The sequence below is a fragment of the Glycine soja genome, chromosome 3 (genome assembly GCF_004193775.1).
Source record: "Glycine soja cultivar W05 chromosome 3, ASM419377v2, whole genome shotgun sequence".
Lineage (NCBI taxonomy): Eukaryota > Viridiplantae > Streptophyta > Magnoliopsida > Fabales > Fabaceae > Glycine > Glycine soja.
The window spans coordinates 16,596,320-16,623,435 of NC_041004.1; positions in this window are offsets into that span (position 1 = coordinate 16,596,320).

The following is a 27,116-nucleotide window of genomic DNA, read 5'->3' on the forward strand; positions in this document are numbered from 1 at the left end:
GAGCTAAGCGTGCCCTACTGCGCTAAGCTCAATTCCTCCACTGTTTTCAAAAGTGTGGATTTAGGATAAGCCCAGCTTGTTGCGCTAAGCCTAATCTATGGAAAAACATTTTCTGAGTACTCACGCTAAGCGTGTGGCTATCGGGCTTAGCCCATGAGTAAATTTTCATAAAGCGCGCTAAGCCCAGCCTTCTGTGCTAAGCACCCAGTCCTACTTTCAGTTTTATTTTTTTGTTTTTGTTGAATAATCTTGTTTTAACTCTGTTGTTTGATCTAATTCTTTTCAGATGGCATCTAGGAAGAGAAAGGCCCATGCCTCAACATCCCAGGCCCGCTATGACAGATCCAGATTCACATCTCAGGAGGCCTGGGATCGTTATTCTAGTGTTGTCATTGGCAGGAAAATATTACCTGAAAGAAATGTCATGCTCTATTACACAGAGTTTGATGAATTCACTGAAGAGTTAGAGAGAAGAAACAGGTACAAGGAGTTAACAAATTTTATGGATGGCAACATTGATGTTGCCATTATGAAGGAGTTCTATGCTAACCTCTATGACCCAGAGGATAAATCACCTAAGCAGGTGAGGTTCAGAGGTCATTTAGTGAAATTTGATGCAGATGCTTTGAACACTTTTTTTATGACCCCTGTGATCATAGAGGAGGGGGAAAACCTGCCTGCTTACTCCAGGTTTAGTCAGCTGAGGCCAAATCCACAAGAACTGGCAGCCCGATTATGCATCCCAGGGAAGGGATTTGAGCTTAATGTTGATGGTAATGCTGATGGGCTGCCCCTGAAGATTCTGAGGAAGAATCTGACCACTCTTGCTCAGACCTGGAGTGTTCTCTCATTCTCCAACCTGGTCCCTACTTCTCACACATCAGACATTACACTGGACAAGGCCAGGTTGATTTACGGCATTATCCAGAAGATGGACATGAACTTGGGACATATCATCTCATGTGAGATTTCCTTGATTGCACAACATTACTCCTCTAGGCTAGGTTTCCCTACACTTATCACTGATTTGTGCAAGGCTAGAGGAGTCACTTCTGACTCATTGACTTTTGAGAGCCTCAGTCCAGCCATTAATGTGGCATATGTGAAGAAAAATTGCTGGAACCTCGATGATCTTGCTGTTACTTTCAAAGGACCATGCAAAGCCAAAGGGAAGATGTCTGAGGCTCCTTCATCTTCTGATATTCCTCTTATTCTAGCTCTTTCCACCTCTACATCTCCATTAGTTCCAGCTCCTCCTACAGGACCATCCTCTATCACATCAGAGACATTATTTGCTATGCTGCAAAGCCTTCATAAAGGCCAGGTTATTATGATGTAGAGCTTATAGAGCTCCGGCCTGCAGTCTATTATGAGTGTGGATGAGTTTCTTTCTCAGGTGGCTTGGCCAGGAGTCCAACCTTCTCCTTCTGGAGGGGGTGAGGCCTCCGCAACCCAAGAGCCAGAGCCAGTAGAGGATGATGTTCCTCCTGAGTCGTTTATCATCGAGACTGATCCAGTACCTCAGGAGGAAGTAGCAGCTCAGGAGCCTTCTTCTCCAATTCCTGTCTCTCCAGCTCCAGTTATTGATGATTCTCATCCATCTGCACTAGCATTGGAGCCAGAGCAGCCTATTGTTCAGGATCCACCAGCTGCTCCGGTGTTGGATCTTAATGAGCATGCAGAGGATCACCCACAGGAGGATTGACAAGATCTTTATCTTCTTGTCTTGCATTTTGAACAGTTTATTATTATTCTATTTTAGTTTATTTTATGTTTATGTTTCAGTTATTTAAATTTCAGTCTTAAATTTTAGTTATTTTGTTTGTAGTAGTAGCTTGTACAAAAGCATGATTGAACAATGAATTGATTGAAAATGATTCAGTGGTTTGATTTCGTATGAAATGAAGTGTTGTGATTGATTTGAATGAGAAATAGTATGAATTGAGTGGATTGGAATGTTAGGTTTTGTCTTGAGCAAGCTTGCAGTAATTAGAAGAGAAAGAACATGTGATTAGAATTATGAATGAAAATGTTAGTCAGTTTGTCAGATTGATTGTGAAGGAATGCATTAACCGTAACCCGGTGAGAGTGTGATCCTTATTTTTGAGAGAAAACAACTATCATTAAGTACTAACTTTTGCATGAATCTCTGAATTATGGACTGAATGCATGAATTTGAGGATGATGAAGGCCATGTTTTGATTGTGATAGCCACTTGGCCAAAAAGCTGACCATGTGAATGAATGATTTATCCCTTGCACCCACTTTTGAGCTGAATGAATGTTTGATTGATGGAACCTTGAGCCTATACAGTTTTATCTTCTGCTACCTTGTCTTAGGTTGTAGGAGAGCATCATCCACAGAAAAGCTTGGTTCAAGGAAAAATTGTCCCAAATTTTGGGGAGTTATATGTCAAAGTAAATTTGTCCCAAATTTGGGGGAGACATGGGTAAAAGAATGAAATGGTCAAAGCAGAGCAGCATACACACACAGTTTTGTGTGTTAAAAAAACTGTAAGTATAAATAAAAGTGTGTGTGCTGCAAATCAATGAAATGAAAGCTAAGTGCCTAAAAAGAGGCAAGTGTTGGGTTGGGAATTAATAAAAAGTAAAGGTTGATCTATGGATGAATGCTCTCCTAGAACTTAAGCTTTTGAATCCTAGAAAAAACCATGATTTGTGGGCAGCCCAGCCTCATTACAAGCCTAGAAAGCCCTTCGGATTCAGTTTGTGTGTTTATTTTTGTATGGCATGAGATGAAATGCAAAGGTTGGGACTTGTGTTAGTTGTTTATGATGGAATGAGCCTAAACACTTGTGCTTTAGTGAAATAATGACTGTTAGGCTTTGGTTGATGATCCTTCCTTGATATCTATCATTCTTACTAGCTTATTTTAGTTGTGACTCTAGTACATATGTTCCTATCTTTGAAAAGCTGCATGTTTTATGAAGTGACATTGATTGAAGCATTCTATGACATTCATTTCATATGATTGAATTTTTCTATGGAACAAGCACTATTTTGATTAACCACTATATTTGTCACTTGAGGACAAGTGAATTGTTCTTTCTTTACTTGAGGACAAGCAAAACTGTAAATTTGGGGGAGTTTGTTAGTCGTCTTATACAACTAACTTTTGTATAGAAAAACCTTTTTCAAAACATGTATAGTTTCCCCAATTTATAGTTCTTTTGTAGGAATTTGTATATAAATCATGATATGTTTTGATACCTGTCATTAGAGTATCTTCAATTGGAATTAATGAGAAAATCTGTACAATTTTAGGTCAAAAGAGGCTAAAATCTTGAAGTGCTAAAAGGAGCAGTCGTGCTAAGCGGACCCTGTGGGCTTAGCGGACATCCACCGCTAAGCGCAGCTTCAGTGCGCTTAGCGTGAAGAGGGAATCTAGAAGAGCACAAGAATCAAGGCCGCGTGATAAGCACGAGATCAGCTCACTAAGAGAGACGTTTGTCTCTTGCTTGGCTTAGCACACGACTAGCGCCAAGCCCAAATCCACTTAGTCGCGCTAAGCGCGACGTTGCGATTTCAGAGCCTATTTAAGCTTGAATTGTTAGAATTAGGGTACAATTTTGAGAGACCAGAGCTGCATATTTTTGCACAAACTTTGAGAATAGTGCTCTGGAGGCAGCAGAGAGGCAGCAGCTAAGCAAGGAAGCTAGGGTTCATCACTTTGAGAGATTATAGAGTGTTTGAGTGATTGTGAGGCGCCAAGAAGAGGAGGAGGGATCCCCTTTCCTGTGTAAGCAACAATTGCTCTGTACTTTCTGTCTCATTTGTATTAGGGTTCCTTGTATGGCTGGCTAAAAACCCTAGTTGGGGATTTCTAATGAACAGCTGATGCAATTACTTTTCATATCTAATTAATTGTGTTTTGTGTGTTCAATGCTTCTTTCAATGCTTAATTATTGTATGCTCTTGGCTTGATAACCCACTTGTGTGTACTGTTAGGTGACTTTAGCATTGGGAAATGCACTGTTGCCTTAGAACGTGATAGAAGCAGGGCTAAATAACTGCATTACCAGGGATGGATTACGGGGTTTTAGTTTTTTTATTATGTTGTGATGATAATGCTGTTTAAGTTAAGCCTAGTCCAACAAGAGGGATCTGAGGATGAAGCTTGGGTTAAATTAGTCTAAACTTACAAGGGATCAAGGTTTCGTACTTTAGGCTTCAGCATAGAACAGAAGAACATGATTAATTAGAGAAATATCTTCATATGCATCAACTCGTTTGTTAGAAAGACCCAACGCTTTTTACCTATTGCTGTCAACTTTTTAATTACTTGAATTTACTGCTTTTTAACATAGCATCTAGTTTACTTTGGTTTATATTCTCAATTATCAATGTTTGTTGACACAATGTGTGACACCCTCTACCCTCACAAATAATGAATAAAAGGAAATATCATGCGGAATTTTTTTTTTTTTAAAACACATTGAATTTAAATTGATTTCAAAAGATAAAGGGTTCGCATTCACTTAATGAAAACATAGTAGAAATTGTTCGAATAAAAACAACAAAGTTATCCCGGCTCAAAACAAGGCCGTCCATGCTGAATGAAAAAAAAAACTAAAATAGTAAACATAACACAATTATATCATTTACGGAAAATATAAAATGCGAAGTAAAATCCTATGCCCCAATGTCACACTTATCAGAGCATGTCTCTAACACAGACTAAGTCTCTCTGGCTCTATCATGGAACTCATTATATGATGACTCACCTGAAACAAAATGGCAATCAGCCCAAACACAAACACATACCGGGAATGAGTTATCACATTCATATATAATAAAATAGTAGAGCCTGTAAAACATATAATACTTACAGCTGAATTTATATAATTAACATCACTTCACAAAATCACACACATTATGCACATCCATTCAAGTTCATCCACTCCAGAAAATAACATCAAACCCCAATTGTTAACCCAATGAAAGTTAAACACATGCGTTATGCAACAAATACTCTAGACTCAAGCCTACATGCAATGTGGTACCATTTTTCAGTGAAAAACCTCGTCGAGTGCCTAGGAGTACATGACAGTACATGCCTCACAATGGGTAAGTCATGATGCAATCCTACCCCGCAAAGGCATTGGATAAAAGACTCCAAGTAGATTGGGCCAGAGATCCAAGGGAAGGCCCTAGGCTTCTCATAAGCCTTAGGGTACATTTCGAGCCCATGGGCTAAGTATGAGTCCGCTTATCTTTGTAAATATTAGAATAGGTTTTTCCTTCGTTTGGGCCTTGTATTCTGGCCATTCTAGTAGTATAGGGTTTTAGCCTTGTATTTCGAGGCATTTTGAGTAGTCTTTGTAGTAGGGACATTTTTTGTATTTTCATGTATTTTGTCATGGGGGTGAGCTTAGCTATTATAGGGGGTGTGTAGCTAAGCTCTAGCTTCTTATCTCAAGTAGGTAAGCTTAGCTATTAGAAAGATGTGTGTAGCTAAGCTCTAGCTTCTTTAGGAATCTTCTCAAGGAAGCTTCTCAAGGAGGTGAGTTTAGTTATGAGAGGGTTTGTGTAGCTAAGCTCTAGCTTCCCAAGGAAGTTTTCTCAAAGAAGCTTCTCAAGGAAGTTTTCTCAAGAAAGCTTCTCAAGGAAGCTACCTAGTCTATAAATAGAGGTATGTGTAACACTTGTTGTAACTTTGATGAATGAGAGTCTTGTGAGACACAACTCAAAGTTCAACTTCTCTCCCTTTTTCTTCCTTCAATTTCGTGCTCCCCCCTCTCTCTTTCTCTCCCTCTTTCTTTTCCTCCATTGAAGCATCCTCTCTAAGCTTCTTATCCAAGGCTCATCTTGGTGGTGAAGCTCCTTCTTCCATGGCTTATTCCCTAGTGGATGGCGCCTCCTTTCTTCTCTTCTCCTTTGTCTTCCGCTGCATCTCCATGGTGGAAAATCACCATTAAAGGACCTCATTGAAACTCAAAGATCCAGCCTTCATAGAAGCCCCACAAGCAAGCTTCCATTAAGTCAGGTCACTCTCACTAAGTGAAATCATAGGGAGACCAGTCAGGGTCACGCTATTTTGCGAGAATGCCCCAATCATATGGGATCGGCACAAGTTTAAAGGAGCACTCAAACCGGATGACCCCCAAGACCTACACTCTGAAGAGTCCGTCAGGGCCTCTCCCTCCTGATTCAGGTCCAACCCAAAAAAAAAACATTTGAACACACAGACTCTACCTATGAATTATGCAATGCACACAACTACTCAATTGTTTTCAAAATCTCAATTGTATATATATTTCTTTAAAAAATATATTTTAACTCAGTGCACATCAAGTGATTAAACTCGTCGGGTTCCCACAGTGGATCCCATCACAACTCATCGCGCATTAACTCGTCGCCCTTGAAGGGTCTTACAATTGTGTGATTACATAATTCATGGGTCACAACTCAAAACATACAACATCTCAAGAGTCATGTAATTCACAATCCATTATGTATCAAATGATTATCACTTACACATTATTTCAATCACATTTTCATAATAAAATAATTTATCTCATCTTATGCATCCTACACATATTATTCAATAGTAACATTTACTTGACACAACAAAAATATAAATATAAATTAAACCAAAATATATTAATTCAACAAAATAAATAAATAAAAAAACTTCTACAACAATTAATCTATAAAGTCACAACAATAATCACTGTGAAACAATAATGTCTATAATCTTTTTTTTATTTATTATTATTATTATTACACATCACAGTGAAAGTGCATACTTGGAATACACTAAGACAAAAATAAATAGAGTACCAAACCATTTTTTTATACTTCCAAATGTTTCTTAATGCTCAAATATATTAATTCAACAAAATAAACAAATAATTATTATTAAGCAATAATTTTACAACAATATTTAATTTATTATTATACAAATATAACATATACAACTGAAAAGAAATAAACTAATAATTTCACAACACTATTTAATTTATTTCTGAAAAGAAATAAACAACAGTTTCACAACAATATTTAATTTATAATATTAAACATATCAATTTACACACAAAAAAATAACTTTCTTACATATGTATTTGATAGTTACAATATAATATTTTTTTCTAAAAACAAACTTACTTTATTATTAATTGTATTTGCTAAACAAATATTTGAATCACGTAACTAATAGAAAAGAATTTGTACCTACCGCTTCCAAAATAAAAACAAAAGACGTGGTTATAAAATCTGTTATATAAAATTAATGGCCACTTTTATTCGGTACCAACCAAATGAAATCAATTAAATCCATTAATTAGTACATTCAAAAGCTTTTATTTACAAAAAAAACATCTCAATTAAGGTGAGCGTCAATCTTCTCATTTTTTTTTCTTTTCAAAGAAAAAATTAAAATCAAACCTCAACAGAGGAATTCCTTAACCCCAGTCTCTCACCAAAAAAAATGATCAAGCTTCAATTCTTACAACAAACTTTTGTGTGCAACTCAAAATATTACCTTACAATAATAAAATAAGTAAGATTAAAATTAAATAAAAAGAAACAAAACACACCAGTGTTTTATCCATGGTTGGTGATATAATAATAATAACTAATAATAATGTAACTATACACGTTAATATTTAGTAATATATGTATCTACAAAAAAAATCTTATTTCATTAGGTGATTAGATATAATTCAAAATCTGACGTGGGTAAGAAATTCATATAATTCATATAATGTGCCTACATATATGATCATTATTATGTAATTTAAATTGAAATCAAAACATTGAAACAAGAAAATAATTCACATGAACAACCCAAAATACCCAAAAATTGATTCTCTAGGGATCCCTATACATGTTCATTCTAATCCCCAAGCGTGAATAACTCATCCCTTACCTCGACGTAGTCGCTTAAACGTTCTCTGTTAGCAATTGTGGCGTCTCTGGTGCTCTCTAGAGCTCCTCCTCCGGTTGCTCTGTTAGGATTCTTGTACGTCAGAAGAAGAAAAAGGAACAAAAGTATTTTGTAAAAGCTGCTCTAGGTTAACATTTGGTTTATATAGTGGAAATTTAACCTAATTATTATTTTTTTACTTATTTATTAATTTATTAATTTCTTATTTATTTATTAAAAGTTACGGCTGTTACACAATGCCCTTTTTCTGAATAAAACTTTGTCTAGTAAACAAGTTCCCTGAGTTCGATACTCGGATTACTCCGTTTTAATTTTAAATGCTTGATGACCCGGTGCGCTTTCTGGTATTTCATTTCCCTTGAATATACTGCTTGTAAATTTGAGAGAAAGGATTTGTGTTGAAGGGTAAACAAAAATTTGACATAAAGCAATGGCTTTAATCCTTTCAAAACTATGATAATTTCCCATAGCACTTGGCCTGTTATCTTGATTATGTACAATCTTCCTCCATGGATGTGTATGAAGCAACCTAATTTTATACTTGCATTGCTTATTCCTAGCCCAAAAGGTCTGGGTATGAACCTTGATGTTTATATGTAGCCTCTTGTGGAAGAATTAAAGGAATTATGGGAAATTGGGGTAAAAACATTTTATGCATGTAAAAAAGAGTCATTCAAAATTCGTGTTGCAATTATATGGACTATTAATGATTTTCCTGCTTATGCAAATTTGTCTGGTTGGAGCACTAGAGGACAATATTGTTGGATCAAGTGACCTCAGAATAATTAAGAAGGGGGGGGGGTTGAATTAATTATTCCTAAACCTTTACTAATTAAAAATTTACTCTTTTAAGGCTTTTACTATGTTGTTAAGTAAATGAAGAACAGAAAAGAAACTTAACCAAAAGTAAAAGCGGGAATTAAAATGCACAGCGGAAATTAAAAGAGTAGGGAAGAAGGAGACAAACACACAAGAATTTTTATACTTGTTCGGCAACAACCCATGCCTACATCCAGTCCCCAAGCGACCTGCGATCCTTGAGATTTCTTTTCCAACCTTGTAAAAATCCTTTTACAAGCAAAGATCCACAAGGGATCTACCCTTCACCAGAACTGATCTACAAGAGATGTACCCTCTCTTGTTCTCAGTCAAACCCAAGTAGATGTACCCTCTACTTGTACCACAAAGGATGTACCCTCCAATATGTTAAGACAAAGTTCTCAGGCGATTAAACCTTTGAAACTTTGTGAATGGGGATACAAAAGAATTCTCAGGCGGTTAGTCCTTTGAAATCTTTTGTATATAGGAAAGGGAAGAATCAAAAGAATTCTCATACTGTGTCGTTTTGAATTCTTTGACAAGGGAGAAGGGAGACACAAAAGAATTCAGGCAGTTAGTCATTCGTTCTTTTGGAAAAGGGAGAAGATAGACACAAAAAGAATTCAGGAAGTTAGTCCTTGGCGAATTCTTTTTGGCAAAGGAAGAAGAGATGAAAAGAATGAATAGCACAAGTTTTCAAGGTTTGGAAAACCAGAAAACTTTGGAAAGCTTTTCGCAAAAGGATGAAGAAGAAGTTCAAAGAGACTCAGAAATCAATGGGGAAAAGTTTGTTATCTAAAGAATGAATTGGAAAGATAGATGTGAAATGCAAAACAAAGCGTTGCTTTTATAGACTCTTCATGTCTGGTCAAGAGAACCATTAGAAGAGTTATGACCTTTAGAAAAACTTAAAACCAATTTGAAAAAGACAAAAACTATTTGAAGAGTTACATCTTTTGATTTATTCAGAAACTATCACTGGTAATTGATTACCAAATCAGTGTAATCGATTACACAAAGCTTTTTTGTGAAAGGATGTGACTCTTTACATTTGAATTTGAATTTCAACGTTCAAACACACTGGTAATCGATTACCAAAACATTGTAATCGATTACAACATTTTGAAATCAATTGGAACGTTGTAAATTCAGTTGAAAGCTTTTTTAAAACCATTTTGCTACTGGTAATCGATTACAATAATCTGGTAATCGATTACCAGAGAGTAAAAACTCTTTGGTAAAAGGTTCTGAGAATAATTCATGTGCTACTTAGTTTTTGAAAAAAAAAAATTTAATACTTATCTTGATTAAGTCTTCTCTTGATTCTTGAATCTTGATCTTAATTCTTGGAAGCTTGATTCTTGAAACTTGATTCTTGAAATCAAATTTCCTCTTGAACCTTGAAGTGTTCTTGATTCAATCTTGAACTCATTCTTTGATTCTTGAGATCATCATCTTTGTTATCATGAAGTGTTCTTGACCTTTGAGCTTTTTGTCATCACCTTTGTTATCATCAAAACTTCTTTGAATCAATCTTGATTCATCATGAAGCTTGCTTCTACAAATATGCTTGTCCATGTTGTGGTTTTGAGATTGGCTCAAAGTGGTTGCGTTATGGTAGAAAGTTTTGCTATATGTGTCATCATCATTGGTTAGAGCCCGATCATAAATGGAGATACAATAAAAGAGATTTTGATGGAACCCAGGAGTTTAGAGCTCCACCTAATCTACCTAGTGGAGCTTTTTCTTTGAGACAGATGGAATATCATGGAGTTGGGGATTGGTTACCATGGAAAAACAGAAGTATTTTGTTCTTATTGCCTTATTGGCAACATAGTATGCTCCGTTATAATCTTGATGTTATGCACATAGAAAGGAACATGTGTGATAACATTATGGGGATGTTGTTACAATTTGAAGGTAAGTCAAAGGACAATGATAAGGCACACTATGATCTTGTTGATATGAATATTAGAAGGCAATTACATCCAAAGATGCATCCAAGTAAAGGCAAACAATATTTTCCTAGAGCTTGTTACCAAATGACTTCAAAGGAGAAAGAAACATTTTTGGAAGTTCTCAAAACAATGAAAGCTCTTGATGAATATTTGTCTAATATTTCAAGATGTGTGCAAGTGAGGAACACAAAATATTCGGTCTCAAAAGTTATGATTGTCATCTTTTAATGCAAGAGTTTCTTCCTATAACTATGAAAGGTTGTTTGCCGGACAAAGTGAGTTTAGCTATATTTGATCTTTGTTGTTTCTTCAAGGAGTTGTGTGGCAAGGTGCTTAATGAGCGTAATTTAGAGCACTTAGAGCATCAAGTATGTCTAACATTATGCCAATTAGAAAGGATTTTTCCTCCATCTTTCTTCACCGTAATGGTACATTTGGTAGTCCATTTGGCACATGAAACAATAGTTGGAGGTCATGTACATTATTGATGGATGTGTCCTATTGAAAGGCATGAATACTTTTTAATCATTTTAAAACATTCTAGAGGTATAAAGTAAAATGATATTATCTTAATTTGTCACCTAAAATTTTCTTTTAGGTTCCTATTGACTCTATCCAGAAAGATCTATTGCAGAAAGATATTTAGCTCACAAATGCTTGAAATTTTGTTCAAGATGTCTATCTAGGGTGAAGTCTCGTTTTAATCGATCTGCTCAAAATGATGATTCATGTTTTGTGGAAAATGTAAGTGTTTTAAATCCTAGAGGAAGACTGTTAGTTGTCTTATACGATTAACTTTTGTATAGAAAACATTTTCCAAAACTTGTATAGTTTCCCCAATTTATAGTTATTTTGTAGGGATTTGTAAATAAATCTTGTTTTATTGTTATAGCTGTCTCTGGAGTATCTCCCATGTGATTTAATGATAAAATTTGCACAATTTCAGGTCAAAAGAGGCTAAAATCTTAAGGTGCTAAAGGTAGCAGTTGCACTCAGCTCACCATTTAGGCTCAGCGTGCATCCAACGCTAAGCACAGCTTCAGCGTGCTTAGCGCGATAGAAGAATCTGGCAGAGCATCAATTTCAAGGACGTGCGCTAAGCGCAAGATCCGCTCGCTAAGTGCAATGGTTGCCTTTAGCAAGGCTCAGCGCATGACTGGCGCCAAGCCCAAATCCACTAACTCACGCTAGGTGCAATGTCGAGGATTCAGAGCCTATTTAAAGCCTGTCTTGTGCAGAATTAGGGTACACAATTTTTGAGAATTCTAGAGCAAGGACACCACAGTGCTAATTTCGAGATAGAGGCTCTGGAGGCAACAAGAGGAGCAACTTTGTAGAGAAGCCTAGTGTTTTTCAATTAGAGAGGGATTAGTGAGCTGCATAGTGATTGTGAGGTTCTGAGAAGAGGAGGAGGGATCCCCCTTCTTGTTTAAGGAACAATTATTCTGTACTATCAATCTCATTTGTGTTAGGGTTTTTTTGTAATGGTTGGCTAAACACCCTTGTTGGGGATCTCTAAGGAACAACTGATGTAATTACTTTAATATCTAATTAATTGTGTTTTATGTGTTCAATGCTTCTTTCAATGCTTAATTTATGCATGCTCTTGGTCTGATCACCCATTTATGTGTATAGTTAGGTGACTTTAGCATTGGGAAATGTACTGTTGCCTTAGAACTTGGTCTAACCACATTACCAGGGATGGATGATTGGGGTTTTGGTTTTTTGAATATGTTGTTATGATAATGCAGTTTATGTTAAGCCTAGTCTTACAAGAGGGATCTGCGGATGAAGCTTAGGTTAAATTAGTCTAAACTTACGATGGATTGAGGTTTAGTATTTTAGGCTACAACATAGAACACAAAAGCATGATTCATTAGAGAAATATGTTTATATGCATCAGCTTGTTTGTTAGAAAGACCCAACGCTTTTTACCTATTGTTGTCAACTTTACTTACTTGCATTTACTATTTTTACCATAGAAGTAGTTTATTTTTGTTTTAACCATACATTATCAATGTTATTCCAACAATGCTTTATTTGTGAATAAAACTCTGTCTAATAAGAAAGTTCCCTGAGTTCGATACTCGAATCACTCCGTTTTAATTTTAAATACTTGACAACCCAGTGCGCTTTCCGGCGAATCAGATTTCCCTTGAACATATTTGTATAAAGGAAAATTGGACCAAAAAGTAACTGCAGGGGAAATCCAACAAAGTATTTATGGCGCCGTTGCCGGGGAACTTAATTCATTAGAAGAGTTCAGTTAAGTTTTACGACATTGCTTTATATTTTTCTCTTTTATTAATTTATTCTTTTTTGTTCATATTTTAGTTACTGTACATTCATTGTTCTTTTGAACTGGATAATTGTTGTTTTGTTTCTCTTGTATGCAAAGAAGATCTACTGAAGGTGATTTGATCCCCATCGATTTGGAGATTAACGCTACTTGCAGGAGGCGCAACGTAGAGAGAATTAGAATATTTTTGCAGGACTTAGAAGCAGCAGCAACTCCAGAAGAAGAACCTCGATCTTCCGAGGCGTCTTCTAGCTTTCCTATTCCAGGACAATCTCATACAGATTTAATTGAAAAAGTTATCATGGCTGAAGACCCAAGGAGAGTGACCCTAGAAGATTACTCAAGTTCAAGTGTGCCACAATTTTTCACCAGCATTGCACAACTAGAGGTTCAGGCACAAACAATCACATATCCTCCTTCTTTGATATAGCTGATTCAAAATAATCTATTTCATGGTCTACCAAATGAACACCCATATGCACACTTGGCCACTTACATTGAAATATGCAATGTTATTTGATTGGTTGGTGTGCCTAAAGATGCAATTTGATTTAGCTTATTTTCATTCTCATTGTCTGGAGAAGCTAAGAGGTGACTTCACTCATTCAAAGGCAACAGTCTTAAGACTTGGGATGAAGTGGTTGAGAAATTCCTAAAGAAGTATTTCCCAGAGTCTAAGATTGCAGAAGGAAAAGCAGCCATCTCTTCTTTTCACCAATTTCCAGATGAATCCCTAAGTGAGGCCTTAGAAAGATTTCATGGTCTATTGAGAAAGGCACCCACTCACGGATTCTTAGAACCAATTCAGCTCAACATTTTTATTGATGGCTTAAGGCCACACTCCAAGCAACTATTAGATGCTTCTGCTGGGGGAAAGATAAAGTTGAAGACTCCTGAAGAAGCGATCGATCTTATTGAAAATATGGCTACAAGTGACATTGCTATTCTCAAAGATAGAGCCCACATTGTGACATCCTCGAATTTCTACCCGGATATATATATATATATATATATATATATATATATATATATATATATATATATGTACATTGGGAGAAAGATACGCGGGTTAGACTAATTAACAAAGGGTAACCCATAACCGGACGGTTATAGATTAATTCACAATTAATTAGTCTAAAAATTATCGTTTTGCGTGCAACTTAAAATTTAACAAAACCAACCTCTGAACCACGCTCAGGGTCTCATTCTGAGCGTTTTGATGTATATATTGCCTACTTTCGAAAACGGACCCCGACAGGTGCAGAGAAACGCGAGGAACTGGAACCAGAGAGGCGGCATGCAAACCGAGGCAGGATTTCAGCATCCAAAAAGGTTCAATTTTTTTTCTCCTTTGTGGCTGAGTATTTGGTCAAATCAAAGGAAAAAGGTGGGCCCTTTTGCTCCACTTAAAATAGGACATGTGGCAATTTCTTTTAGAAAAGAAAATGAAAAAGAAAAGAAAATCTTTTTTTTATAAAAAGCCCAAATCTTCTCTCTCTTTCTTCAGAAAATTTCAGCAGCTCTCTTCCCTCCCTCCACATTGCTTTTCTTCCCTCTTCTTCTCCTCCATTGTTGCCTCCCTTGAAGCTCCAAATTCCTCTTCATTTCTACCCCAAATTGCAAGGAAAAGCTATTTTAGAAGTCTTGGAGCCTACCTCTACTTCGTGGGGCTTTAAATTTCAGGTAAGGGTGGACTTCTTCTCACTTGAAATTTGTGGGTGTTGGGTTTTTGGGAGCTATAATGGGTAGTTCTACAAGGTTACTGCTTTAGGGTAGTTGTTTGTGAAGGAATTTGTTGAAATTATGCTAAACTTGACATGTTTGATGTAAGCAAAACTACCCATGTTGATTTAGGGTTTAATAATGATGTTTTGTGATTTATGTGCTCAAAATGTTGATAGAAAATTGGTAGAGAGGATGGGGAGAGTTAACTTAGAGTTAAATGTGAGAATGGTAGTGTTGGAAGTGGAAAAGTGTGAGATTTTGAGGGTTAGAAAAGCCAAATTCGGGGTTAGTGGAAATTGGAGTCTAAAGTGAGTTGATTCTAGTTTAGAATGTCAATTAGGACTTGTAGGAAAGCTTGGGCAGAGCAAATGAGAAAAATGAGTGACAAATGTGAAAGAAAAGAGCCATTTCTAGGGTAAATTGGGTGTTGAGAGGTCAAATTTTGAATAGGTGGAGATTTCACCTTAAAACCAGTTTGAGCAAGTCTAAAACAATGTTATAGACTTGATGAAGATGAGAGTTCACCCCAAAATTACCCAATTTTCATTTTCACCTTTCAAACCTTGAGAATGCACTAAATTGGTGGGTTTTGGATACCTATATTTTTCTTTACCTTGGTTTGAAGTTTGTTTTTGGTTTGAACATGATTTATATATGGTTTAGGACTTGTAGGATCCAATTTGAGTGAAATTGGATACAAGCAAGCTAGAATTCGAAATCTGCCAAATTATGCAGCAAAAGCTGTCAAATTGTGCAACAAATTTTGCCAATTATGCAGAAAAATGGTTGTGCAGTGCTAGTCATGGGAAAGGTAGTACATCTCGTGTTCTAGAAATTCTCTTGCAGATCCCAACGGTCAAAATTTAGATTTCTGAATTAGGAACCTCTAGTAAAATTTTCAAGGCGATCCAATGGTTAACAAATTGGAACGAAGAGAATGTTATTTAGGTATGTGAGTAGGAAAAATTGTGGAATTTGAATGAGTTTTCTGCCTCCACTCTATTTTTCTTGGTTTAGGGTAGTTTCATGACAAATGGAATTGAATTTTTTGGATATTGTGAAATCTTGGAGGGGTTGATGGGGACCCGGTGCTGAGAGGAATGAGGATAAGGGCTACGTAGGAGTGCGTGAGCTCAATTTAAAGGTGGGCAACTGGGGATGGTGTGCTTATGCCTGACTTGTGCAAATGGGATAGTTGATTTGTGCCATCGCCCGATCGCCACCTAGTACCACATATGACGGGTGCCCCATAATCCAATAAGCTTGATGTGAGAAAATGAGGAAGAGTCAGTCTTACTACTTTTGTTTGTTGACCACAGAGTGGTACCTGGAGATATGTCGCGGGGGTCAGGAGACCTTGGGGACGTCAGGTGGGGTGCTATTGCCCAAAACCAAGCTTGGCTAATCCCGACCCAACCCGGGCATAGTCAGTCAGTGAGAACCTGTGACGTACCTAAGCAGGCGAGCTCCTGGCAGTCAACCAATAAAAGAACAAAGTCCACGAAGAAAGGAGGCTTGTGTGGCGGCTGACCAGCTATTTATCTTGGGTGTTATCTGAAAATTACCCTCTGGTAATTGATTACCATTCATGGGTAATCGATTACAGGGTTTAAAAATGGAGACAAGATGTTAAGTAGCTTCTGGTAATCGATTACCAATTGTGTGTAATCGATTACACAGTATGATAGGGCACTGGTAATCGATTACCAGTTCTGTGTAATCGATTACATAGTGTTACTTGCTACTGGTAATCGATTACACAGTTTAACTTTTAGGTTCCACTGTGCAAAGGCTGTGTAATTCGTTTTTGGGCACTGGTAATCGATTACATACTTTGGTAATCAATTACTAGAGAGGAAATCCCTTGAAAAAGACATTTTGACTATGCATAGCCGTTATGGGACACATTGTATTGTTACCTGTGTAGTTAGATTTCTTGTGAAAGAGTCTACTCTCTTTCTTTCATCTCTTGTAGATCGCGATGGCAGTGCAGTTGATCCATGATCGCGTTGTGATGGAGTGCCTAGAGGGTGTTCGGGAAACCCTCGAAGGCAATGAGAGGTGCCGATTCCGTGGTACAATTCGACTCACTACTACTTCATTAGTACATCCGGAGGAACCCGCATGCACACTTCAGCAGCCTGTGGAGTGGATACTACCTACACCTACTCCATATCGACTAGTTGAGCCGGTTCATGTGATAGAGGTGTCATCCTCTGAAGAGCATCTTGAAGAGGACCCAGAGGAGTTACCTCCTGAACCTGCTATGGACGCCCTTGACTTACCTGAGGATGATGAAGACCCACTCCCTGATGTCGATTCTCTAGAGGATATTATGTCAGCATCTGAGGCAGACTCTACAGAGGAGAGTGGCCCTGGAGGGGCAGCAAATAGTGACGACTCTTCATCATAGCAGATGGCTCCTTAGACTAGGCGTACATACTTTTTGTGGGTGGGTGTATCTAGTTCAGACTGCTAGGTTTACTCTTTTGATTTTTTTGGGTGGGTAGACCTATTGTATAGAAATTTTGATGATTGTATATATTGTGACTGAAGCCACCACAGTTGTTACCTTTGCTTCGGATGTCACTGTGCTATTTTGCAAACTCCCATATTTTGGAAAGTTTTAGATGATAAAAATAATTATGTTTTATCTTATTATTTGAAAAAGAAATGTTAACAATTTTAATTGAAAAGAGTTTACCGACCGCATCTTATTATTTCTCACGTGACGACCTAAAATAATGGCTGGTATATTTTTGAAAGAGCAAAATAGTTTAGAGGTTATGAGTGATCATAAAGAAATGAATCCGAATAGAGTTGTGAACTGGCCATTCAGGACTCTATAGTGATAATTTTCCTTCTGAATTTAATTACCGTGAAATGAATAACAGTGCAAAAAAAAAAGAGAGAGAAAAGAAAAAAAAAACCCATGGTTTCTGCTATTTAATTTATTACTATTAAACTAGTCATTATTTAGGGACGCCACACACATACCAACAAAGAAAAGTATTCTGGAACTTACATCACAAGATGCGTTGTTGGCACAAAACAAATTGTTGTTCAAGCAATTGGAAGCATTGATCAAAACACTAAGTGTCATACCCTAATTTCATCCGGGAACCATCCGTTGTTGGGATGCGACCCTCGTTTGACCACTTCAAGGTACTTGACACCCATCGTTAGGCAATTCGTGAAGTTCTGTGACGTGCCGGAAGTCAAAAGAAAGCATTGTAGCACAATCCGTGAAGTTCCGCGACATGCCGGAAATTGAAAGGAACTGTTAGTGCGCAATCCGTAAAGTTCTGTAACATTCTGGAAGGAAAAAAGGGGATGATTACGTAATCCGTAAGGTTTCGTAACATTACGGGAGGAAAACAAGCAACGTTACAAAATTCGTAAAGTTTCGTAACGTTACGAAAAAAGAATCACCAAAAAAGGCAGGGGTGTACTTAGTAAAAATGGGGGTGCAAATAGAAACCAGGCCCCCTTGGGCCATCCAGAAGGCAGTTGCTTCTCGAGGAAGCAACCTAGCTCGCCTGGGCGAGCTGGGTGGCAAGCATCTCCCCCATTTTCCTATAAATAGGGGGAGAAGTGAGGAGAAAAAATGTTCAGCCCTTCTGGTATTTCGAGATAACTTGAAATTAGTGAAAAAAATTGTTTCCGTGAAGAAAATCTAAGCCGAGGCGCTTCCATAACGTTTCCGTGGGTGATTTCGCAAAGATTTGCAGCCGTTCTTCGACGTTCTTCATTCGTTCTTCGTCGTTCTTCGGTCTTCAACTGGTAAGTTCTCGAAACCGAACCTTTCAATTCATTCTATGTACCCTTAGTGGTCCTCATTTGCTTTCACGTGCTTTTATTTTCATTTCATTTACTTTCCGTACCCCCCTTTTGACGTGCTTTAGTCATTTACTTAAGTCATTTTCTCACCTAATCAAAAAATAAAATAAATTTCCACCGATCATTTGAAATGTAATATCCGTTAGTTTCTGTTAAAATAAAATCCGACCGCTCGGTCATGCCGTAACCACGTTGGAAACCAAAAAGAGGTAAAAATAATAATATAATAATCAAAAATATCTTTTAGTAAAATAAATATAAAAAAATCAATCGGACATTTCTCTTTGGGATTTTTCTTTCTTAATCGAATCGACTAATAACCAAAGAGAAACTAAGGTTAAAATCAATTCATAAACCAAACTTTTGTCATCACCTAAAAAAAACCATTTTTAAAGGTCCAACACCTTGAAATGGTCTTTCCCGCCTTTATTGGTTGAGGGTAGATTTCTAAAGGCCTAAAACCAACATGTAACTTTATTACCTCTTTCAAAAAATAAAGAGATCATTAATGGTCCAATGCCTTAATGTATTCTCTTTTCAAAAGAATCGAAAATTTGTTTAATGGTCCAACGCCTTAAAATGACCTTTCATTCAATAAAAACATATCTTGCAAAAAGGATAAAAATAACTTAACCAAACACTTTGTTTACAAAGAACTACGTAGGTCTGATTTCCTTATCGCAATTAAGGAATACGTAGGAGCAAGGGAAACACCCTCGTCGATCGCAAAAAGATAAAAAATATATAAAGTACAAAAAGAAATAAAGATGTAAAAGGGAACATAAAAATTGAAGTCATGTTTGCACATTTAATTAAAGGCTGCCGTCCCTTGTGATGGACGCATGGGGTGCTAATACCTTCCCCGTGCATAAATACAACTCCCGAACCTTTCACTTAAAGTTCGTAGATCACGTCTTTTCCGTTTTTTCCGACGTTTTCCTCAAATAAACGTTGGTGGCGACTCCGCACGTATTCCTTTCTTGGAACACGCACCCGCGAGTCACGCTTCGCCCTCCCACCGAAGGGTAGGTTGCGACAGGTGGCGACTCCACTGGGGACTGTTTTTTAGAGAGTTAGGCCATTTAAACTTGTGCAATGTTTTATCATGACTTTCTCCTTTGTTGGTTTCCCTTTTATTCTTCTTATGTTCTTGTGTATATAACTCTTTGATGCTTTTAGTGCGTTTTAAAATGTATGCATGAGGTAAATATTTATTCTTTTGATGCACACAAACACCAACACTATTTGCACACACGGTGAGTTGAAAAAGGGCCATATACCCGGGTTCGTGGGAACATAAGGAGTGGAGGTGAATCTGTGATCATGCTAGGTCTCCGACTTGCTTGATTACAGTGAACCCTTATCTAGAGTTGTTCTCTTTGATAACATATTGTTGCTAGTAGTCCCTACTGCTGCAATATGTTCTTCGAAGGGGATGATACCTCTAGAGACCATCAAGAGAGATATGACCACCCTGGGGATTATCACTAAAAGCCCTTTTAGCTGTCTCCCATATAGGTCCCTTGAATATGGGCACGGAGCGGACACGCTGCGTGCCATTTTTTCACACTGCCATGCATAAGTGTCATGTACCCTTTTGCTTATATTTTGTGAATATTGTCATACTATACACTCCCGTGTTGCGCCTTTCGCATATGCATCACGCACGGATTCTGTCTTGATCCCCTCTCTTTGGCAAAACAATGGAGGGTCCTTGTCACCTTCTTAAATACATACATCGGGCACTTTGCTACCCCAAGATGTTGTATCTAAGAAGGAGACAATTTCCTGGCCTCCCGTATTCATAAATTACATCTATGTCATATGCATTTCTTCATGCATTCATCCATTCCATCCATGATAGACATCGGAGTTTTGATTCGCACTAGATTTTGTTTCACTTTAGTAAAACATGGGATCAAGTCAAACGCCTTCGCTTAAAAATAGGTTCTATCAAGTCAAGGTCAAAAGCCTAGGAATCACCAGTTTAAAAGAGCTAGGGCAATTGATGGGTCAGCTCCAGCAGCAAGCTTTTCGCAAAGCTTACGGTAAAATCTGGGACTTAGCCATGGTAGAAGTCTCCACAGAGACCATTGCCTCCCTTACCCAGTATTATGATCAGCCGTTGAGGTGCTTCACCTTTGGGGACTTCCAGCTATCACCTATGGTAGAAGAATTTGAAGAGATCCTAGGATGCCCTCTAGGGGGAAGGAAACCATACCTCTTCTTAGGGTTCTATCCCTCATTAGCTAGAATTTCCAAGATAGTCCAAATCTCAGCGCAGGAATTAGACCACATGAAACAAGTCGAAAATGGGGTGGTTGGAATAAGAAAATATTTGGAGGCAAAAGCAAGAATCTTGGCAGGTAAAGGCGAGTGGGCCCCGTTCATAGATATTCTTGCACTGTTGATCTTCGGAGGAGTCCTCTTTCCGAATGTGGATGGGTTGGTGGACCTAGCAGCGATCGACGCTTTTCTTACCTATCATAACCACAAGGAAAGCCTGGTTGTCGCTATGCTAGCCGACTTATATGACACCTTCAACCGAAGATGTGGAAAGAGCAATACAAGGATTGTTTGCTGTACTCCAGCTCTTTATGTATGGTTGGTTTCACACCTTTTTCGCCAAGAGGTAAGGCATGCTTGCCCGCTAGAAGGTCACCGCTCATGCACAGAGAAAGGAGAGGCAAATTGGGACCAACTCTTAGCAAACAAAGAAGGAGCATTTGTCAATTGGTTCCCTCGGTGGAAAGAAGGAAGAACCGGAGTTCTTATTTCGTGTGGAGGATTTCCGAATGTTCCCTTGATGGGGACGAGGGGTTGCATCAGTTACAATCTCGTTCTTGCTATAAGACAGCTTGGCTACCCTATGAGAGGGGCACCACTAGAGGAAGAGATCGCGCCTGTCATTTCACGAGGTTTCAATAAGACCAATGTGGAGACGCTTCAGAAGGTCCGCAAGGCATGGGAGGTGTTGCAAAAGAAGGACAAGGAACTCAGGAGCAGTAACAATGGGCCCATCGGTGGCTACCGTAAGTGGTCAAAAGCCCACATGCAAGGTTTGGATTGGCTTCCGAGTTTGAGAACCGCTAAAAGGGAGGAAGATGAGGCACCGGATGAAGACGAAGAGGTGCAGGCCCTTAGGACAGAACTCGAGCAAGCTCAAACAGTCAAAGAAAGGTTCAAATCAGCAGCTCTGAAGATCCGAAAGGAGAATGCCGAACTGAGAGATATAAATGTAGCTACCACCAAAGCCTTGGAACAGGAAACCAAGAGGGCTCATAGGGAAGAACACGGCCGGAACAAATTCCGTGGAGCTTTGATAGGCAGCAACAGTGGGCTCAAGCTTCGAAGGGAAGAGAGAGACCAGTCACGAGCACATAGCATGATCTTGAAAGATGAGTTGAAGGTTTACTCAAGGTCCAAAAGGAACTTGTCTCAGTGGTTATGCGAGACAGAGACCAACATGTTAGCTATCGTCAGCAAATACCGAGAAGAGCTAAATCTAGCCACGGCCCACGAGCATAAAATGGTAGACGAGTATGGCCCGAGTGTACGCGGAGAAGGAGGCTAGAGGAAGGGTGATCGACTCATTACATCAAGAGGCAACAATGTGGATGGACCGATTTGCTCTTACCTTGAACGGGAGTCAAGAACTTCCCCGATTGCTAGCCAAGGCCAAAGCAGTGGCGAACACCTGCTCCGCCCCTGAGGAGATCCACGGACTTCTCAGCTATTGTCAGCATATGATAGACTTAATGGCCCATATAATTAGAAACCGCTAGGAAGTTTGTATTGTCGCTCAGATCTTGACTAGTTATAACTTTCTGAATAAAATGAGTTACCCCATGTTTTTACTCCAAAGATCAGTGAGAATCAAATCACTCCCGCATTTTATCTCTAACATGCATTCATTTAGACACTGCCATGCATATAATCTAAATGTCACGTACGTGTGTGTTGTATGATTATTTGAGGATATTGCCATGTGTGCATCCCCCTGTTGCGCTTTTGCGCATCTGCATCATGTCGTCACGCATGCATTGTATGTTGGTCTCGTCCTTTGTCACGGGAAGCCGGAAGGTCCATATCACCTTCTTAACTGTACACATGGGGCACTGTGCCCCCAAATGCGCAAGTAAGAAGAGATAATCTTCCAGGCTCTCGTGTCCGTAAATGCATTCATATCATGCATCGCATAAGCATCTCTTTATGGCATCATAATTCTTGCATTTGTCCGTTATCATATTCCAGCCTCACATTGTGCATGAGTCATTGCATCATCATGCATATACGTTCAACAAACTTTTTTGATCTACAAATTGCATACCATTTGTTTTCATGTTTGCTCATGCGTAATCCTTGCGACAAAAACAAAAAAAGGGAAGCGTGAAAATTCACACTACATTCTTAGTTGGATATGTTCGGTACCATGAGCCAACCATGTTGGTATCATAAACTCATTTCACTTAAAAACAACATGATTGAACATGGTACCTAATGCATGGTTAAACTAAGAAAAGATGTTTCTCCGGGCATCTCAATTTCATAATTACATTTTCCATGCATAGCATACGTATTCCCGAGTCTTTCTCTATGAAATATTGTTAAAGTATTGGCGATCAGAATTGTCATTCCTTGGATTACGGGGTTGAACCAAGCTCATGCTTTTGCGAAACTGGTTCATCAAGTCAAGTTGAAGTATGGATGTAACCACCTTGCAAAAAAATTGGGGCGAAAGATGGATCAAGTTACATCGCTGCTTCATCTACTGCCAAACACATTTAGGACTGTTGATGTCCTTGTTACTTCCAGTTTCACCTTGACAAAGATGTCATGGACCATGTTGAAAATCTAAATTAATTCAACCCCATGTCCTGCGTAAAAATTCGCAATACTTCAATTATGCATCATTCGCATACATCCATCCTTTTCATTGGTTGCATTGCTCATTGCATTCTTTCCTTGAAAAAAATGAACTTAATCATCAAAAAGAAAAAAAAACACGCTTTACGGCGCCCTTACCGAACCTGTGCTAGAGCTAGAGTAATGGGTGAAGTAGAGGAGGTGCAAGAGCAAATGAAGGCCGACATGGAGGCCATGAAAGAGCAAATGGACACAATGATGGAGGCCATGATGAGCATGAAGAAGATAATGGAAGCCAATGCGATTGCAGTTATCGCTACCAACGCTGTTGCTAAGGTGAACCCGATGCCCCCATCTGGCCTCAACCAAATGAATCATCCAACCTCGGCTAGGGTAGGCAAAGATTTGCGAAGTACGGGCGGCCCCATTTATGCGCAAATTCAAAACAAGCATGCCTTCCCACCATATGGCTTGCCTCCCAACTATACACCACCCAATGTGGCATACACTCCCAATGAGGATGTCAATAACTCCGCTCCCATACTCATTGAAAGCCGACAACCTCATCATGCACATGTCTCTTAAACCATGGGGGAGACACATGAAATGCCCCACCACAATCTAGCGGACTTTGAGCCTTTCCTCGGATATGCCACTGAAGGGCAAGCAGTTGGTGGTATACCCATGCCAAACACTTTGAAGGGCCCTCAGTTTCGCCCACAACCACAACCCTTGCATTTTTGCGGTGGGAAGAGCCCCTCCTGCTATGGCTGAAAAGGGAAAGTTGGATCATATAGAAGGAGGCGAAGATTATGCCTTTGCTAACCTAGAAGAATTGTTCCTAGTACCCGAACATGGTTATTCCCAAGTTCAAGGTGCCGGACTTTGACAAGTACAAGGGGACTACTTGCCCCAAGAACCATCTAAAGATGTATTGTCGGAAGATGGGGGCATACGCAAAAGATGAGTAACTACTGATACATTTCTTCCAAAGAAAGTCTTACTGGGGTAGCTGTTACCTGGTACACTAACTTAGAACCTTCTCGAGTCCATTCTTAGAAGGACCTAATGGTTGCTTTCGTTAGGCAGTATCAGTACAATTCTGATATGACTCCGGATAGGATGCAACTACAAAACATGTGCAAAAAGTGGGCATGAATCTTTCAAAGAATACACCCAAAGGTGGAGGGATCTGGCAGCCCAAGTGGTTCCCTCAATGACGGAGAAAGAAATGATCACAATAATAGTAGACACATTACCAGTGTTTTACTATGAAAAATGGTAGGGTACACACCTTCAAGCTTTGCTGATTTAGTTTTCACTTACGAAAGGATCAAAGTGGGTCTGAAAATAGGCAAATTTAATCATCCTGCTTGGACGAATGAGAAAACTGGGGAAAATGAAGAGGGTGAGGATGAGGGAGAAACCCATGCTGTGACTGCCATTCCTATACGGCCAAGTTTCCCACCAACCCAACAATGTCATTACTCAACCCTTCTCCTTACCTACCACCCAGTTATCCACAACGGTCATCCCTAAATCAACCACAAAACCCACCTACTACACAACCAATGCTAAACACCAACTTTAGCACAAACCAAAACACCAACCAAGGAAGGAATCTTGCAGCAAAAAGCCTATAGAATTCACCCTAATTCCGATGTCCTATGCTGACTTGCTCCCATATCCACTCGATAATTCAATGGTTGCCATAACCCTTGCTAGGTTTCCTCAACCTCCATTTTTCCGAGGATACGACTCGAACGCAACATGTGCATATTATGCAGGAATTTCGGGACATTCCATTGAGCATCGTATGACCCTGAAGCGTAAGGTGCAAAGTCTAATTGATGCGGGCTGGCTGAAATTTGAGGAGAATCGCTTGTGAATCCTAACATTGGCAAGCGACACCACACATGGGGCAATTTTGAAAGTTGTTGTTAGATGTCTCTAATGAATCATCAGGATTTTCAAGTTTATGCCATTATTGTAAACCACAATTACAATGCTAAATAATGGATGAATTTGACATCCTTGTCTCTCTCATCCTTTCACAAACACATATTTGCTTATTTAACTTCCACCGGAATGTGAGTGTAAGCCATTGGTTTGTTTGCTCAAAGCGACATGCGCTCCTGAGTGTTGACTTCCAAGGCCGTTCAATCAGAAATTACTCGTCTTGCACGTTGGTGGGGGTGCCATAAAACAACGAGTAAAGTTCAAAACAAATAAATTTCAAAATAAAAAAGGTTAAAAAAAAAGCATTTGATTGACTGTGTTTCCAAAACGTTCATGTGACCTCATTTTATCATTCCGGAAAGATTGTCTTTTTAGAGAGAAGTGAGTTATCAAGAATAGGATGTTGGACAAATAGCCTCAGTTATCTTAAGAAAGGGGGGGGGGTTGAATTAAGATACAAAGACTATTCCCCAATTAAACTTTCACTCTCTCTTTTTGGATTAACAATGCACCCTTAACATGAATTACTCAAAAGACAATTCAAAATAAACTTCTTTAAAGCAAAAGATAAATAGCAATAAATAAAAGAAGTTTAAGGGAAGATGGGAATGCAAACTTGATTCATATTGGTTCGGCCACTTCCCGTGCCTACGTCCAGTCCTCAAGCAACCCACTTGAGATTTTCCACTCTCTTTGTAAAACTCCTTTTACAAAGTCTGAACCACACAGGGACAACCCTTCCCTTGTGTTCAAGAATCCTCTACAACAAGAGACCCACGGTCTCTTAATCCCTTTTCATAAATAAGAAGAAGAGAAGAAGAAATCTCTCTTAAAAGAGATAGATTGTACAATGAAGATCAATCAAAATTCCTTATTGAATATGCAAGTGGTTGACCAAGGAATCTTTTTGAGAGGATAAAGACATTTCAGTTCAGAAAAACTCTTAATCTTTTAAGAGGATAAAACTTTTTGGGCAATGAAAACTCTCTTTAAATTCGTGTTTCTAAGTCACCTTTGATGGCCATTCATAAACCATTTGAATATATGTGACTCTTGGAAATTATTTTCTGAAAATCCCCTCTTGTGTAATCGATTACAGGCTTTAAAATTTGAATTAAAACGTTCAATAAACTGCTGGTAATCAATTACCATCCATGTGTAATCAATTACACATTATAAATTTTGAATTCAAATTTCTAGTGACTGTTATAAACATTTTCAGCTGCTGGAAATCGATTACCAGAGAGTAAATCTCAATTTAAAATGATTTAGATAGAATTCTTTGGCCAAACCTTTTGCTTTTTTAATTTGGAAACTTCTTCCTAAGATTCTAGAGATCAGCTTGATCATATATCTTGATTTTCTTGGATTCTTGGATTCTTGTCTTAAATAAAACATAGAAGCACTTGATCCTTTGGCATCATCAAAACATCAAAACATCTTGCTTCTACATAGAAGTCATTTGACTTAATCCATCAATTGAAAAATCCTTCAACTATTTCTCGTCCTTGGGAAATTCTTTTTGCAAGAATCAACTGCTTCTTTCATTCTTCCTCACTACGAGGTTGTGAAAACAAAACAACGATGGATACCTCAGAGCCCTACACTGGGGAAATGAAAGGCACCATGCATAAATCTCAAGTAAACCTAGGGGCAGATTAGAAGTTCTCACCCAATAGGTTCCTAGCTACAAGGTCATGTCGAAAGATGACAATTGGTACCTCAAAGCCCTACACAGGGGC